General features: G+C 37.6%; 1 long non-coding RNA gene across 3 annotated transcripts in view; it reads right to left on the bottom strand.

Annotated features, from left to right (window-relative positions):
• The window catches only part of LOC136385474 (uncharacterized), a 299892-nt gene that overhangs the window by 137879 nt on the left and 144463 nt on the right, over positions 1-17550 (bottom strand). Inside the window, exon 3 of one of the 3 annotated variants that reach the window (XR_010747831.1) lies at positions 7681-7858. The exons of the other annotated variants lie outside the window; for them this stretch is intronic. This is a non-coding gene — a long non-coding RNA (uncharacterized lncRNA). The remainder of the gene's footprint in view (positions 1-7680; positions 7859-17550) is intronic. 3 annotated transcript variants of the gene reach the window in all.

The raw sequence follows: 17550 nt of genomic DNA, 5'->3' as shown, positions 1-17550 counted from the left end.
TTGTGTTTCTGTCAGTTGTTTCGTTTGGTGGTATTGCAAGCTTCTTTTCCCTATTTTCTCTTTTTTAAACTATGTATCTTAGCTTTCCTTTTTTATGGGTGATTACCATTAGGTTATTGAGAGAAAATTTTTCATATATTAAAGAGTTCTTTGTCTTAAGAATGCTTTTGCAGCCTTGGCCATGGCTTGGTGGTAGAATGTCGGCCCAGCATGGGGATATCATGGGTTCGATTCCTAGAGCCAGGGAACAGAAGTGCCCATCTGCTTCTCCATTTCTTCCCTTCTCGCTTCTCTCTCTCTCTCTCTCTCTCTCTCTCTCTCTCTCTCTCTGTATCTCTCTCTTCTCCTTCCCTCTTGCAGCCATGGCTCAATTGGAACAAGATGGCCCCAGGTGCCAAGAATGGCTCCATGGCCTCTGCCTCAGGCACTAAAAAAAAATGGCTCCAGTTGCAATGAAGCAAGGGCCCCAGATAGGCAGAACATAGTCCCCTAGTGAGCTTGCTGGGTGGATCCCAGTTGGGGCGCATGTGGGAGTCTGGCTCTCTGCCTCCCCTCCTCTCACTAAAATATTTTTTAAAAGTGCTTTTGCACTCTATCCTCCTTTGCTACTTAAGATCTTTATTCTTTCCCCTTTTATGTTTTTGTTGTCACAGATTATACTTTTTATACTGTAACCTTTTTAGAGCTTTTATTTGTAGTTTTGTGTTGTTTTGTTTTCTTTGTATCTAGTAGAATTAACCCCGTAAGTATTTCCTGTACTAAAGTTTTCTGGTGATAAATTCCCTCAGCCTCTGTATGTCTACAAAAGTTTTTATTTCTCTTTCATATTTGAGGACTTTGACATATATAGTGTTCTTGGCTAGTCATTTCTCTCTTTCATTACTTTCAATGTTTGGATCCACTCTGTTCAGGCTTGTAGAGTTTCTACTGAAAAGTCTGATGATAACATAATGGGCTTTCCTTTATATGTTAAGTTCTTTTCTGTAGCTGACTTGAAAATTCTTTCTTTGTCATTGATTTTTGTCATTTTTATTACAATGTGCCTTCTTCTGACATGCCCATTATTCTTATATTGATCTTTTTGATGGAGTCGAACAGTGCTTTTAGTGCTCTCATTTTTTAAACAATTCTTGAGTCTCTCTCTTTTTTCCTCTGTATCATCTCTGGTTGCCTGTCTTTGATGTCACTGATTCTGTCCTCTATTTGGCCTGTTCTATTAGGTAAAGATTCTACCTCAGTTTTCAATTCATGTGCAAACTTATGCATCTCTGTTTTTAAAGATTCAATCTCCTTTGTGAGGTATTCATATTGTTTTATGAGCTCATTAATTTGTCCATCAGTGTTTTCTCACATTATATTGAGTATTTTCAGAAATTCAATTTTGAATTCCTTGTCATTTAACACCAGTTTTCCATGTGACTAAGATTGCTTTCTGGAGATTCTACATTTTCTTTCTAAATTTTGTTTCTTTCTTCGGAAGTAATGGTATTCCATTTTTTTCAGCCTTGAGGGCAGTTGAGAGTGGTATTGTTAAGAAATCTAGCATAAAACAACAATAAAAATAAGATAAAATAAAATTTAAAATTAAATTAAATTTAAATTAATAATAAAAATTAAAGTAAAAAAAAACTACAAAAAACAAAAATAAAATATCAAAAAAGAAACAAAAGAACCACCAAATAAAACACACAAAAAATTAGAAGAAAAAATTCAGAGGTATGTTTCTAACTTCTTCCAGTAGGTGGCTATATGATTCATGTTTTAGCTTTGTAAAATTCCATGTTCAACTCTTCTGAGAAGCTTCTGTCAGGAAGGTGGAGGCAGAGCTGCAGTTGAGAAGTTGGCTGGGGCATGTTGTGAGGGCTTTACAGTTTTAGTGATGGCAATCTTAGGCCTCTGGGTACTCTTCCCTGCATCCCAACAGAGCAGGATACCAGAAAAAGAGCACCTTTGTTCAGCTGTGTGGTATTTCTCTGCCACTCTCTATACCCACAAAGGGAGAGAGGCAGTATCTGGGAGGCTGGGAGCCACACTTTTTATTTTTTGGCCTCTATCTAAGCACAGGCTGTGGGAGACTGTGGGAACACTGGTGGTGACCCTATGTTCTGCCTCTTTAGTTCAGTACCATACCAAATTATCCCAAATCTCTCTGTTTCTCCTGACAGAAGAAGACCCAGTCACTCTGGGTTTCTCCCCTCCCCAGAGACCTGGCAGACAAAAACTCACATATCACAAGTTTCTCTCTCCAAATCCCTGGCAGACAAAATCTCAGACAGTCCAGGCCTCTCCCCTCTCCAAGCCAACTGCAAATACATCTCATCTCTAGTGCTTGATTTTTTTTTACAGGAACAGAGAGAGAATCAGAGAGAGGGATAGACAGACAGGAATGAAGAGAGGTGAGAAGCATCAATCATCAGTTTTTCGTTGTGACATCTTAGTTGTTTATTGATTGCTTTCTCATATGTGCCTTGACTGTGGGCCTTCAGCAGACCGAGTAACCCATGATCAAGCCAGCAACCTTGGGTCCAAGCTGGTAAGCTTTTTGATCAAGCCAGATGAGCCCATACTCAAGCTGGTGACCTCGGGGTCTTGAACCTGGGTCCTTCCACATCCCAGTCCGATGCTCTATCCATTGCACCACCACCTGGTCATGCTCTAGCGCTTGATTTTTAACCTTTACACCTTTAGTCAATTCAGTGAGCAGATATTTCAGGCAAGGCTGTGAGTCCAGTTGGTATTCCTTTGCTGAGTTATAGCTGTTCAATTTTTAAAAATTCTGAGGGGAGAAATCAAAGGTATCTCTCACGCTGCCATTACTGTGACCTCATCTCAATTATTTATTTCTTACTCATGTCACCTGTTGGTGGATTTGGGTCTGTTCCTGGCTGTAAATTAACTTAATGCATTTTCTCATTCTAGGCCCAGGCTGAAAAGTGCAGCCCCTATTTGGGATGTGCCTCATTTAAGGCCAAGTGAAAAGTTCACGAACCAGAGCTACACCACATGGTTTAGTTTCAGACTTTTCAGATGTGATGTATTTCATGTCCAATAACATCCTATTGACCAATGGATGAAAATTTATACTTCTCCCATATAAGGCACTGTAAGTTACATGGCATCATGTTTCTTGGCACCGACTGTCTGAAGGGTTCTTGAGCAGCACCCAGCGCAGTGGCTAGTCAGGTGTCTCCAAGCCAGTGAAAAGTATAGCAGTAATGTTACATAGGCATTCAGGTAGTTAAGACAGGCATGATCTTGTGATCCAGCAGTAAGGATACTGTTCCAAGGTCTGACGAACGAGGACCTAAACAAGACTCTCACAAAAAAGAAAATAAAGTAGTCATCATTGGAATAAGGCAGCTCACAGGAATGAAACAGAGCTAAATTCCTAGAATGGGAGTAAATAATAATGTCTTATCTACTACAACCAGGATACAAGAGTAGAGACAAAGTTTTCATATCCAGTTATTGCTATACATTTCTTTTATAAAATACATTGTCATTCTTTATTAAAATACATTGTCAATTACATGGTCCAAAAACCTTGGTTGGGAATGATTTATGCTATGGTTAGGGAACTACAAATTCATAGGTGAAAGAGCTATTGAGGTATTAGGGGAGTGGGCTGCAGAAAATCACAAGAACCATTTGCTCACATTCAATTCAGTATTAAAGCAAGAGGTATTTATTGAGCTTCTACTAGATGCCAAATACTAGATTAGGTACAGTGGGCACCATTAGACACTAACTTGATTTTACTTTTCTGTAAACACATCCCATTGCTAAGTACATGATTGTATTAGGACTTCAGTCTGGATTAGATTATTTATTCTGGCTGCTCTCTGCTAAGTACAACTATAATCCCTGGAAGTAATAAAAGAGGCAACAAATGAAAACATGAACAAGTAGGATAAAATTGGTAAGAACACAAACTGGTTTTTGGACCCCAGCGTCTGACCTCTTCCTTACCCAATAGCAGGAAAAGAAAAATCCAGACCTGGACATTACTGACTTCTTTTTTTTATTCTTTTTTTAATTTTAATTTATTGTGTTAACATGGATTCAAGTGTCCTACTGAATATAACTCCCTCATCTCCCACCCCTGTGTCTCTATTTACAACCTTTGTACCCCCTTCCCTTAACTCCCTCCCCCATATCCTCTGGTATTTGCTGTCCTGTTAGCTGTATATATATATATATGTTATGTATATATAATTTCACTAATCCCTTCACCTTCTCTGATCCCAATCCCTCATCTTTTTTCCCTCTGACAGCTGTCCCTTTGGTCTCTGTGACCCTATCTCTGTCTCCATTCCATTCCTCAGTCCACTTTGTTCATCAGATTTCACATATAAGTAAAATCATATGATATTTGTCTTTCTCTGTCAGGCTTATTTCACTTAGCATAATCTGGATAACACCAGGTGAGCCAGTATCTTTGACATGGAAGATACATAGTCACCTCCCATATGAATTTGCTAGGTCTGTCACAAGAAAATACCATAGACTGAAGGAATGCCTGCAGCTTGTTTATCTCTCAAACTCCAGACTCAATTTTCTACTTAATACATCCAAATGGTTGTCTGTTAGATATCTGAAATACATGTCCAAACCTGTGTTGTTTCTACTACTAAACCTGTTCTTCCAACAGCCTTCTTTTTCCCCATGAATAGCAACTTTATGTTTCCAATCACTCAAGTCAAAAACTTCAGAATATTTTCTTGAATTTTCTCTCTCATATCCCATATCCAATACTTCAGGAAATACTATTTATACTACCTTCAAAATATATAGATAACCTCATCATTTTCACCATCTCCATTTATATTATCTTGGTCCAAGCTACCATCGTCTTCTTCCTGGGTTACTACAGTAGCCTATTAATGATATATTGCTTTTCAATGCTCTTCAATTTAGGCTAAAATATTAGTACCATAATGTTCCTTGAGAAATCAAAGTGTGATTATATCACTCTTCTACTTAGAACTCTCCAATGGCTCAATATTTTTCTCAGAGCAAAACCTAAATTCCTTGTAATAGTTTACAAGGCATTAAGTAATCTGGTCTCTCATCACCTCTTGGGCCATATTTATTTTTTACTTTCCCCCTCAGTCACTCTCCTCCAGCCACATTAATATTCTTCTGTTCTTCCAACACTCCTCCCTTTGCATTGGCTATTGTGCTCTCCTACTGTTTATCTGCATAGCTTTCTTAATTCCTTTAAACATTTGTTCAAATGTCACCTTCTCAGTGAAGCTTTCTCTGACCGTCCTTTTTAATAGTGTGATCAGCCAGGACCCTGGCACTTCTCACCTCCCTATTTATTCTCTATTTTCCATTGCATTTATCACTTTTAAATATACTATATGATTTGTAGTTTACTATTTATTACCTGTTTCTCTCTTCAATAGAATGTATGCTCCTTGAGGAAAGGGATCATTGGCTATTTTGTTCACCATCATACCCCAAGTGTCTAAAACAGTGTCCTTTGCATAGTTGGTGTTCAATCAGTACTTATTGAGTGAATGAAATGATGACCTGTATTCCTGAGAATAATTCTCTGTGGCATATTCATGTGGGAAGAACTAGGCCTTATGCAAGCATAATGATATTAATGGTTATTTGTTATCATTATTGCACATACTATATATGCCAGTAACCTTCCTTAGATGGATAAAAAGTCCTCTTCATATATAGACAATATTTTAGTTGCTATATAGACAATATTTTAGTTGCTATACAGGTAATATTTAGCTTTCTAGTCAATTAAATACTTTGTTGGACAAATTTGTGCTTGAATTTAATTTGTAGCAATAACTTCTCTCTAGGTGCATAACAGACATTTAGTAAATGTTGGTTGATTAAGAGGTAGGCTGAATGAATGGATAGAAAAATCTCCTAATTTATGTTCTCATGTACCTTCTTCTCCAGCCACATTGGATTATTTGCCTTTCTTCATGTTTTATTTACCCTTATATCCTTAACTCCTAGAATTTTGCTTTGTGCATAGTAAGTACCCACAGTATATAGGATAGATGGGTAAATGAATAAGTCACTGATGTACTAAAAATGTTCATTGAATTCAATCAAACCATCACTCTGTCAACCTCTCTTGACCATCTAGTGTATACATAAGTTAAACCCATCTATACTACTGAAGGATTCATGCCTTATCTTTCACTGATACTGGTCTATATGTTTTTATAATCCATGAAGACAGAGAAAGTAACTTTTCTGGATTTAACTTGTTATATCACTATTTTTAAATTAAAAAATTTCAAAATTCCAGCTTTTCTGTTCATTTGTTGTCATTGGTGCAAACTCTATTATCTCCTCAGTAGGGTTGACAGCACATTAAAAATAAGAACACAATGCTTCCATGAAAGAAACTTCCAACATAAACATAAAATGTATGCACATTGGCAGAACAATTAAATTAATGCACAATTTAGAACTAGGTGTTTGAGAGACAACTCATCTAAACTCGTGTTAAAATGTTCAGTTATACAATGAATCTCTAAAGTGCTGACATAAGCCTGACCAGGCGATAGTACAGTGGATAGATAGAGCATTGGACTGGACTGCAGAGAACCCAGGTTTGAAAACCTCGAGTTGACCAGCTTAAGCATGGACTCACCAGCTTTAGCATGGGGTCACTGGTTTAAATGTGGGATAATAGATATGACACCCTGGTCACTGGCTTGAGCCCAAAGGTCGCTGACTTGAAGCCTAAGGTCATTGGCTTGAAGCCAAGGTCACTGACTTGAGCAAGGGGTCACTTGCTCTGCTGTAGCCCCCCAGCCTAGGCATTTATGAGATAGCAATCACTGAAAAACTACGGTGCCTCAACAAATAATTGATACTTCCTGTCTATTGGTGCCTATCTGTCCCTCTCTCTGTCTCTGTCACACAAAAAAAGAGCTGACATAAGATATTAGATTCAGCCTGACCAGGCATTGGCACAGTGGATAGAGCATCAGACTGGGATGCAGAGGACCCAGCTTCAGAGCCCCAAGGTCGCTGGCTTGAGCATAGGATCACCAGCTTCAGTGCGGTCAGGGTTGCTGGCTTAAGTGTGGGATTATAGCCATGACCCCATAGTCGTTGGCATAAGCACAAAGGTCACTGGCTTGAAGCCCAAGGACTCTGGCTTGAACTCAACATAGCTGGCTTGAGCAAGGGGTCACTCACTCTGCTGTAGCCCCTCAGTCAAGACAAATATGAGAAAGCAATCAATGAACAACTAAGGTGCCACAACAAAAAAATTGGTGCTTCTCATCATTCTCCCTTCCTGTCTGTCTGTCCCTATCTGTTCCACTGTATGTCCCTCTCTCTCTGTCTCTGTCACACACAAAAATATATTAGATTTATTTTTATATTTATCTTTGTATTTTAACATTGTTAATGGAAAAATTAAAACATTCTTTAAAAAACATTGTATTAATTTAGATTTATCCTTCATGTAACAGTAGCATTAAACTTATAAAAGATGTGTAATGGTTCAAAGACTGTTAGATATTTGTGTTCTCATGTCAGGTTGGTATCAGGCTGTGTATTTATAGACATAACAATCTGTCAGTATTCCTAATTCAAAAAATAAAGTACAGTCTTTAAAGACATCTTTTGCATTATTTAGAATTAGGTTTGGCTATAACAACTATGGTATTTGAAAATTAGTACCTTAAACAAGATGTATATTAAGTACTTCAGTATGGAGAGAGGCAATTCAGGGCTAGGATAGGAGTTCCATGGTTTCAGTGATCCAAGCTTCTCTTATTTTGTTGCTCAGCCATGCTTGGCTTAGATTTCCAAAGTTCCCTCAGAGATCAAGATGCCTCCAATGCTTGCATCGACTTTCCTTGCAGCAGAAAAGGGGAAGAGGAAAAAAGAAGGCTGTGACCTCCATTTTTCTTGGAAGTACCACATAAAACTTCCACTTGTCTTGAACATGATCATACAGTCATTCCAAACTCTAAAGATGTCTTGGAAATGTAGTTCTCTTAGCTAAGATAAATGTATCCAGCTTAAAAATTGGGGTTAATTGATTAAGAATGAAGGGGAAATTGATATTAGAAAGGAAAATAGTCTCTCCCTTATTTAAGTGTGGACTGCTAGGGAAGAATGCTTGCCTCACGTTATCTTTACATGATGCTTTTATTAACCTTTGTCAGTACTACAATGGATTCTATTAAATTCCAACAATACCTCTTGGTTGATAGGATTTTTTTCTGTTTCATGGACTTGTGAAATTTGTCCTACCTCTTGGGCATAAATATTTCTCAACAATATTTTTCAATATCAGCTGGATGGCTTATGACTAATTTTGGAGAGAATTAACTGGTTATTTTTATTTTGGTTATAAGTTTCTTAAGAGAAATTTAATATACCTATTTCTACCTTCTTGAAAATTTCTGCCTCTTAATTAACCCATTGATTTCTAAATCATAAAGAATCTGATAGAGGTTGAGTTTGTTAAAGATAGGGTATATTTTTTTCAATTTTGGATTTCCCTCCAGCTCCTTCTAGATAAAAAACAAACAAAAAAGCCAGAATGGAGAATATCAGTTGTTTTAATATTAATAGTTTACAATTGGTAAAATAATAAAAAAATATTTATACTAATAATATAGGATTATTTGATATGATGTAATATGACATCTGATAACTGTTTGGTGGACATTTGTCCATTTTAAATTTTATTTTATTGTGGTAAGAACACTTAACATGAAATCTACATATTTAAAAGTGTATAATACATACAGTTACAAAAATTAGGGGATATTTCAAAATGAATATGAAGTGATAAAATATTTCTTAATTTTTGTGAGCAATATAGTATTTTTCTATAGGTATTATGCTAAACAGCAGATATCTAGAGTTTATTCATCTTGCTTAAGTGAAACTTTATGCAAGTTGATTAATAACTTTGCATTTTCCATTTTCTCCATCACCCCAGCCTCTGGGCAGCCACCATTCTACTTTTTTATTTTATGAATTGGACTATTTTAGATACCTCATATAAGTGGAGCCATGCAGTATTTGTCTTCCTGTGATTGTTTATATTACTTACTATAATATTCTGAAGATTTATTCTTCTTTTTTAAGACTGAATAATATTCACTGTATGCAAATACCAAATTTTCTTTATCCATTCATTTAGAGATGGACATTTAGACTGTTTCTATATCTTGGCTATTTTGAATAGAGCTGTAATGAATATGGGAGTGCTTGCTTTTTTTTTCTGAGATCCTGATTTTAATTATTTGGGATGAATATTCAGAAGTGCTCTTTCTGGATTATATGGTAGTAATTTTTAATTTTTAAATAACCATGTTGTTTCTTTCCATGGAAGCTACACCATTTTCCATCCAATTTCTTCCCAGCATCACCAACACCTGCAGTCTTTTGCTTAGATATTTATTTGTTCTTTATATCTGTCCAGCAACATGTTCTCACCTTCCTTTGGGAATTTTTTTTCTCCCTTCATTGTAGTTCACAGGTGAGTAGGTAACTGATACCAAGCCAATAATACCCTACACTCCTGGCCACATTGATTGGTCCAGGGTTAAGTTAGAAGACTTAGAACTGAGAGTTAATTACAGCCACAATTTTTATAACAAGGAGGGATTCTACCTGCACTAGAACAGAATAGAGTCAAGTAAAAATGGGTGATTGATGGCAGGAATGGGAGAGAAAGAGAGTCTGGGCAACTGAACAACATAAAATTTCTAATCCAAGGGTGACATCACGGAAATGGCGCCGTGAGCAGCGCGTCCGACAGATCTCCCCAAAATCTCAACAAATTTATCAACTAGAAACAGAAAAATTTATCCTCGGAACATTCCGGACTTCCACACACACACTGAAAGCAGAGGGACTGTTGCCCAGGAGGAAGTACACCTGTGGTGAGTCAACCCAAACGTGCAGCTGCCCGCCCACACTCAGGGACGGCAGCCTGGGCACTGACGGCCATCCCAGCATACCCTGAGAAGCCGCGCGCGCGCGGCCCCCCGTGCCGCGGTCCGACCACTGGCGTGACGAGAAACCGCACGCCCGGTGCCGTGATCCAGAGAGGCCCTGTCCACTGGCATGCTGAGAAACCGCGCGCACCCCCGTGCCGCAGTCCCCGGCCACTGGCATGCGGAGAAACCGCGCACTTGCCCCGCGCCGCGGTCCCCGTCCACTGGCGTGCTGAGAAGCCGCGCGCGTGCCCCGTGCCGCGGTCCCCGTCCATTGATGTGCTGAGAAACCGCGCACGCCCCGTGCCACGTGGGCGCCAAGGCTGTCCTTCCTAGTCAGGAGATTCTCTCCGGGGGCGGGGCACCTCACCCAGCCATTCAAGCTAACAATCAAGCGTTGGGGGAGGGGCGGCGCAGGCAGCCTGAAATACTTTCTGGAGCACAGCTGCGGATCCAATCACCGAAATTAGCTTAACCCACGAAATCTACGCACCCACGGGGCTCTAACTGATAAGATCTCTCCCAGTTCAGCGATCCAAGACAAGAGGCGTGATATTTTTCAGTGCCTTTCGCTAAAGGGGCGGGGGCAACTTCTGATTGACAGAGCCTCCATATTCAGGGATATTCCTAACAAGAGGGACTTGGCAGATATTAAGATCCATAAAGCAAACAGCGACTAGTGCTTCTTCTTCCCAGCCAAAACAGGCTACCAAGTGTGGAAAGCCTGGGTTGAGTGGTCCAACTAGGTGCTGAACAGTCACCTTGACAACAATTGACTCCCAGCCCCACCTGATTACGCTGGAGGCTCTGACTGCCAAAGCCTTACCCAGAGCCTTGCGCTGAGTGAGGATAGAGTGGGGATTTCCCAGCTCTTTGAGCCTCTTACTCCCCAGACAGAAGCAGTGGCAGCCTCATAGCTGGATCATCAGGCTGCTAATTCAGGAAGGGGAGACTAGGAAAGAGACTCCAGGAAAGCAAACTCACTCATTGTTGGACTCTGCAAACGCCAACAAGCCTTGACTACCAGCGAGACTAAAGCCAATTATATGACATTGCCATAGAATCCCATCAACTGCAAATTCCTACCTAAGAGTGACATAGGGGCAGAACCTGGGGTATAGAGTCACCGACCAGAAAGAGGGAGAGAAAAGAAAAAAGGAAGAAGTTAACCTCTCAAAATCAAGAAAAATCCACAGACTTTATAACTTGTTCCACTAATTCTTTGTTGTTGTTGTTTCTTTCTTCTATTTTGTTGCCCTTGTTGTTGTTTCTATTTCTTCCACCTCGGTCCTTTTGCTCTCTGTCCATCTTATGCTACCCTTTTCTTGAACTACACTGCCCATGAGTGTTACATTTTATTTCTTTTCTTCATCCTAGCTCTCCTTTGGGGTTGCACTCCAGGGCCCTTGACTCTCACTCTCTCCCCTTTTGTTTTTTTTTCCTTTCCTTTTTTTCTTCCTTCATTTCTCTCTTACTCTTATTTTTTCCTTTCTATTCATTTCTTCTTTTCTCCTTTTGCTTTTCCTCCCATTTAGGCCTCAATCGCGAACAGATTGTTTGATTTGGGACTCAAGTTTTTGTGGGGTTTTTTTTGGTGTTGTTGTTCTTTTTTTTCTTCTGCTTTTGTTCTTGGTTTTTCTTTATTTGTTTGTTTTTGTGGCATTTTGGGCATCTTTTGCATTGCTTTTTGGCTCACTGGCATTCCTCCCAACCCAAAGTCTCCATTGTATTTAGTCTTCGCTCCACTTAATACAACAGATTTTTGCTTATTGTTTTTATTTTTGTTTTTTTCTTCTTTAATTATAGTTTTTCTCTCCTTTTTTCTGTTTCCCTCTCATCCCTATCATTATATCTCTTGGTCGACCATCACTTACAGGCAAATCATTTTATGCTTGTCTAACATTTTCTCCCTTTTTTTTTTGTTTTTTGTTTTTTTTGTATTTAGTGGGTCCCTAATCCCTTTTTTGCCCCTTGAACTCTTCACCCCAAATCAGGCCCTCCATTATAGGCAGTTTTTGTTCCATTTGGCATAGTATAATTCACAGGTCATCACGATATTTCCCTAAGGAGGTGAGAGGAGGGGAAGAGAAGAGAGAAAAAAGGGGGAAATAATAAATTATTACTTTTTTTTTTGTGGAGTGTTTTCCTTTTTTTTTTTTTTTTTTCTTTTTTTTCCTTTTTATTTTTTTTCCTTTTTTTTTTTATTAATTCTACCTAACATATCATCAAGACCACCTTCAGATGCCACTAAGAAAAAGGAAATCGAACATTATGGATACAAAAGACAGAGAGGCAACGCAAATTGATGTGGAAAAATCTATGGAGAAAAGATTTAACATATTGGAAGCCTTGGAGCCAAATGACAGAGAATTTAAAATAGAAATCTTAAAAATACTCAGAGATATACAAGAAAACACAGAAAGGCAATTTAGGGAAATCAGAAAACAACTCAACGATCACAAAGAATATATTAACAAGGAAACTGAAACTATAAAAACAAATCAAACAGAAATGAAAAACTCAATTCAAGAGATGAAAAACGAGGTAGCAAGCTTAGCTAATAGAACAGCCCAGATAGAAGACAGGATCAGTGAAATAGAAGACAAGCAATTTGAGGCACAACAGAGAGAAGAAGAAAGAGACTCAAAAATAATAAAAAACGAGAAAGCCCTACAGGAATTGTCTGACTCCATCAGAAAGAATAACATAAGAATAATAGGTATATCAGAGGGAGAAGAGAAAGAAAATGGAATGGAGAATATACTCAAACAAATAATAGATGAGAACTTCCCAAGCCTGTGGAAAGAATTAAAGCCTCAAATTCAAGAAGCAAACAGAACACCGAGTTTTCTTAACCACAACAAACCCACTCCAAGGCACATCATAATGAAGATGACACAAACCAATGACAAAGAAAAAATTCTCAAGGCAGCCAGGGAAAAGAAGAATACAACATATAAAGGAAGGCCTATTAGATTATCATCAGATTTCTCAGCAGAAACTCTACAAGCTAGAAGAGAGTGGACCCCAATATTTAAAGCCCTGAAAGAGAGGAACCTTCAGCCAAGAATACTATACCCATCAAAGCTATCCTTCAAGTACAAAGGAGATATAAAAATATTCACAAATACAGAAAAGATGAGAGAATTTATCATCAGAAAGCCCCCACTCCAGGAAATACTAAAGGGGGTTTTCCAACCAGATTCAAAGAACAAAAGAAAACATAACCACAAGTAACAGCTCCACGAAGAAAACAATAAAACCAAACTTAAACCATGACAACAAAAGAAAAAAAAAAGGGGGAGAAAGGATGAAGATTAATAGTAGCAAAGGATGATGAAGCGCAGAAATACTCATAAGAAAGGGTACTACAATGAATATGGTAGGTACCCTTTTCATTACTTAATGGTAACCACCCTTGAAAAAACCACCACAAAAACACTTGACTTAAAAAAGGTAGCAACAGAGGAAAGAAGTATGGAATATAAACAAACAAAAACAAATGATAGAAAAACAAAAGAGAAGAATCAAACAAGATACAAAACTAACAGAAAGCAATTTATAAAATGGCAATAGGGAACCCACAAGTGTCAATAATTACACTAAATGTAAATGGATTAAACTTACCAATAAAAAGACACAGAGTAGCAGAATGGATTAAAAAAGAAAATCCAACTATATGCTGCCTACAAGAAACTCATCTAAGCAACAAGGATAAAAACAAATTCAAAGTGAAAGGCTGGAAAACAATACTCCAAGCAAACAACACCCAAAAAAAAAAGCAGGTGTAGCAATACTCATATCTGATAATGCTGACTACAAGACAGAAAAAGTACTCAGAGACAAAAACGGTCATTTCATAATGATTAAGGGGACACTGAATCAAGAAGATATAACAATCCTTAATATATATGCACCAAACCAAGGAGCACCAAAATATATAAGACAGCTACTTATTGACCTTAAAACAAAAACTGACAAAAATACAATCATACTTGGAGACCTCAATACACCACTGACAGCTCTAGATTGGTCATCCAAACAGAGAATCAATAAAGATATAGTGGCCGTAAATGAAATACTAGAACAACTGGATATGATAGACATCTACAGGACACTTCATCCCAAAGCGACAGAGTATACATTTTTCTCTAGTGTACATGGAACATTCTCAAGAATTGACCATATGTTAGGCCACAAAGACAATATCAGCAAATTTAAAAAAATGAAATTGTGCCAAGCATATTCTCTGATCATAAAGCCTTGAAACTAGAATTCAACTGTAAAAAAGAGGGGGAAAACCCCACAAAATTGTGGAAATTAAACAACATACTTTTAAAAAATGAATGGGTCAAAGAAGAAATAAGCGCAGAGATCAAAAGATATATACAAACAAATGAAAATGAAAATACGACATATCAGAATCTCTGGGATGCAGCAAAAGCAGTAATAAGAGGAAAGTTCATATCACTTCAGGCCTATATGAACAAACAAGAGAGAGCCGAAGTAAACCACTTAACTTCACACCTTAAGGAACTAGAAAAAGAAGAACAAAGACAACCCAAAACCAGCCGAAGAAAGGAGATAATAAAAATCAGAGCAGAAATAAACGAAATAGAGAACAGAAAAACTATAGAAAAAATCAATAAAACAAGGAGCTGGTTCTTTGAAAAGATCAACAAAATCGACAAACCCTTGGCAAGACTCACCAAGGAAAAAAGACACAGGACTCAAATAAATAAAATCCAAAATGAAAGAGGAGAGATCACCACAGACATCATAGATATACAAAGAATTATTGTAGAATACTATGAAAAACTATATGCCTCCAAATACAACAATCTAGAAGAAATGGATGAATTCCTAGAACAATACAACCTTCCTAAACTGAGTTATGAAGAAGCAGAAAGCCTAAACAGACCAATCAGCAGGGAGGAAATAGAAAAAACTATTAAAAACCTCCCCCAAAATAAAAGTCCAGGTCCAGATGGTTATACTAGTGAATTCTATCAAACATTCAAAGAAGACTTGGTTCCTATTCTACTCAAAGTCTTCCAAAAAATTGAAGAAGAAGCAATACTTCCAAACACATTTTATGAGGCCAACATAACCCTCATACTAAAACCTGGCAAGGATGGTACAAAAAAAGAAAACTACAGACCAATATCTCTAATGAATACAGATGCTAAAATACTAAACAAAATACTGGCAAATCGGATACAACAACATATTAAAAAAATAATACATCATGATCAAGTGGGATTCATCCCAGAATCTCAAGGATGGTTCAACATACGTAAAACGGTTAACGTAATACACCATATCAACAAAACAAAGAACAAAAACCACATGATCTTATCAATAGATGCAGAAAAGGCTTTCGATAAAATACAACACAATTTTATGTTTAAGACTCTCAACAAAATGGGTATAGAAGGAAAATATCTCAACATAATAAAGGCCATAAATGATAAACCATCAGCCAACATCATATTAAATGGCATAAAACTGAGGACTTTCCACCTTAAATCAGGAACACGACAGGGGTGTCCACTCTCTCCACTCTTATTTAACGTGGTGCTAGAAGTGCTGGCCAGAGCAATCAGACAAGACAAAGAAATAAAAGGCATCCATATCGGAAAAGAAGAAGTAAAGATATCACTTTTTGCTGATGATATGATCCTATACATCGAAAACCCAAAGGACTCCACAAAAAGATTACTACAAACAATAAACCAATACAGTAAGGTCGCAGGATACAAAATTAACATACAGAAGTCCATAGCCTTTCTATATGCCAACAATGAAATATTAGAAAACGAACTCAAAAAAATAATCCCCTTCACGTTTGCAACAAAAAAAATAAAATACCTAGGAATAAACATAACAAAGAATGTAAAGGACCTATATAAAGAAAACTACAAGGCATTGCTAAGAGAAATAGAAAAAGACATAATGAGATGGAAAAATATTCCTTGTTCTTGGATAGGAAGAATAAATATAATTAAAATGGCCATATTACCCAAAGTAATATATAAATTTAATGCAATTCCCATCAAAATTCCTATGACATTTTTTAAAGAAATGGAACAAAAAATCATCAGATTTATATGGAAGTATAAAAAACCCCGAATAGCCAAAGCAATCCTAAGGAAAAAGAATGAAGCTGGGGGCATTACAATACCTGACTTTAAACTATATTATAGGGCCATAATAATCAAAACTGCATGGTATTGGCAGAAAAATAGACACTCAGACCAATGGAACAGAATAGAAAGCCCAGAAATAAAACCACATATATATGGTCAAATAATCTTTGATAAAGGGGCCAACAACACAAAATGGAGAAAAGAAAGCCTCTTCAACAAATGGTGTTGGGAAAACTGGAAAGCCACATGCAAAAGAATGAAACTCGACTACAGCCTGTCCCCGTGTACTAAAATTAATTCAAAATGGATCAAAGACCTAAATATAAGATCTGAAACAATAAAGTACATAGAAGAAGACATAGGTACTAAACTCATGGATCTGGGTTTTAAAGAACATTTTATGAACTTGACTCCGATGGCAAGAGAAGTGAAGGCAAAGATAAATGAATGGGACTACATCAGAATTAAAAGTTTTTGCTCAGCAAGAGAAACTGATATCAAAATAGACAGCCAACTAAATGGGAACTGATATTTTCAAACGACAGCTCAGATAAGGGCCTAATATCCAAAATTTACAAAGAACTCATAAAACTCAACAACAAACAAACAAACAATCCAATAAAAAAATGGGAAGAGGACATGAACAGACACTTCTCCCAGGAAGAAATACAAATGGCCAACAGATATATGAAAAGATGCTCAGCTTCATTAGTTATTAGAGAAATGCAAATCAAAACTACAATGAGATACCACCTCACCCCTGTTAGATTAGCTATTATCAACAAGTCGGGTAATAACAAATGTTGGAGAGGATGTGCAGAAAAAGGAACCCTCATACACTGTTAGTGGGAATGTAAAGTAGTACAACCACTATGGAGGAAAGTATGTTGGTTCCTCAAAAAACTGCAAATAGAACTACCTTATGACCCAGCAATCCCTCTACTGGGTATATACCCCAAAACCTCAGAATCATTGATACGTAAAGACACATGTAGCCCCATGTTCATAGCAGCATTGTTCACAGTGGCCAAGACATGGAAACAACCAAAAAGCCCTTCAATAGAGGATTGGATAAAGAAGATGTGGCACATATACACTATGGAATACTACTCAGCCATAAGAAATGATGACATTAGATCATTTATAGCAAAATGGTGGGATCTTGATAACATTATACGGAGTGAAATAAGTAAATCAGAAAAAAACAAGAACTACATGATTCCATACATTGGTGGAACACAAAAACGAGACTAAGAGACATGGACAAGAGTGTGGTGGTTACCAGGGGTGGGGGGAGGGAGGACGCAGGAGGGAGGGAGGGAGAGATTTAGGGGGAAGGGGAGGGGCACAGAGAAAACTAGATAAAGGGTGACGGAGGACAATCTGACTCTGGGCGAGGGGTATGCAACATAATTTAATGACAAGATAACCTAGACATGTTT

The sequence above is a fragment of the Saccopteryx leptura genome, chromosome X (assembly GCF_036850995.1).
Source record: "Saccopteryx leptura isolate mSacLep1 chromosome X, mSacLep1_pri_phased_curated, whole genome shotgun sequence".
Lineage (NCBI taxonomy): Eukaryota > Metazoa > Chordata > Mammalia > Chiroptera > Emballonuridae > Saccopteryx > Saccopteryx leptura.
The sequence above is the reverse complement of the archived record's forward strand: the minus strand, read 5'-3'. Positions and strand labels throughout refer to the sequence as shown.